Source organism: Bubalus kerabau, chromosome X, assembly GCF_029407905.1.
Source record: "Bubalus kerabau isolate K-KA32 ecotype Philippines breed swamp buffalo chromosome X, PCC_UOA_SB_1v2, whole genome shotgun sequence".
Classification (NCBI taxonomy): Eukaryota; Metazoa; Chordata; class Mammalia; order Artiodactyla; family Bovidae; genus Bubalus; species Bubalus kerabau.
Genome location: NC_073647.1, coordinates 160792230 through 160793428, shown reverse-complemented (window position 1 = coordinate 160793428; position 1199 = coordinate 160792230). Strand labels below are relative to the sequence as shown.

The 1199-nt window shown below is 41.8% G+C and overlaps 1 non-coding gene across 1 annotated transcript; it reads right to left on the bottom strand.

Annotated features, from left to right (window-relative positions):
• Positions 1 to 552: 552 nt before the first annotated feature.
• LOC129640469 (U6 spliceosomal RNA) lies at positions 553 to 659 on the bottom strand. Its single transcript, XR_008708838.1, has one exon. It is a non-coding gene; the product is annotated as a U6 spliceosomal RNA (small nuclear RNA).
• Positions 660 to 1199: the final 540 nt, after the last annotated feature.

The following is a 1199-nucleotide window of genomic DNA, read 5'->3' as shown; positions in this document are numbered from 1 at the left end:
TCGCTAGTGGATCTTCCTGACCCAGGGATCGAACCCAGGTCTCTCGCATTGTGGGCAGATTCTTTACCAGCTGAGCCACAAGGGAAGCCCTTGATATATGGAAAAAACCTGGCTAATAAAGCTATAAACTGATACCTCTTTAGGGATTTGCACTACAAAGTGTCAACTTGTAATACATGAACCCTGCACACCACCTTGGACCCTCAACATCAAAAAACCACAGCAGAAGATGATGACCTTTTGCACCAAAGGATTATAAATACCAGCAGGATTAACCAGGCGATCTTCATTTGCATCATCTGCTCACCATGTCACGATCCATACACAGCGAGTGCGTTTTGCATGTGAACACGTTCATCTCAAAATGCTAGTGTTTCGGGTATGGTAAAAGCAAACCTTGCCTGACATCTTTTGCTACTCAGCTTCTTTTGAGATATATATTTGTTTTCAGTAACAATGCTGAGATCCGATGGTGTAAAAAAAAATTATGCGGTTGCTATTATAATTTGAAAACCTTTTGGGGGGAAATGTTTCAGGCTGTAACTTTTTTTTTTTTTAGTATAACGTTTCAGGAATTTCCATACCATGCTTGCCCAGGGGCCATGCTAATCTGCTTTGTATTGTTCCAATTTTAGTATATGTGCTGCTGAACCAACCACCATGCTGTACTTTTGAGAGAGTATTACATGACGTTTAAACGAGATGGTCAAAGCACGGTTTATCCTCTGACAACAGATCCTATAATCTGTGTCCAACTGAGTTCCATCTTCTCCTGAAGACATCTTGTCCACGTCTATAATCCCGCAAGCGTTATATTGGTTCAGTCACCACAGTACCCAATCTCAACACAACTGGGCAGGAAAAAACATCCCCGTTGGGATGGAACTTTCTGCATGAAACAAATCACGCTGTGTCCACTAAGAAAAGGAGATGGAGATGGGAAATTGAAAGAAACTGACACGGCAACGCACTCCTAGATTTTTGTCTCTCTCTCATCTCACCTTCCTGGCAGTGATCACAAAACGTGATGTTCTTAAATACAAGTCAGCGCAGTTTCTCAAGGAGATAGAAAGTGGGATTCATTATTGACGACTTTCTCCCTTTGTCTCCCTTATAAAGTCTCCACTGTCACTCCAGAGCTTTCCTGAAATGCAGGATCTGAGGCATTTAATTAATGAAGATGATTCATTTCCACCCTT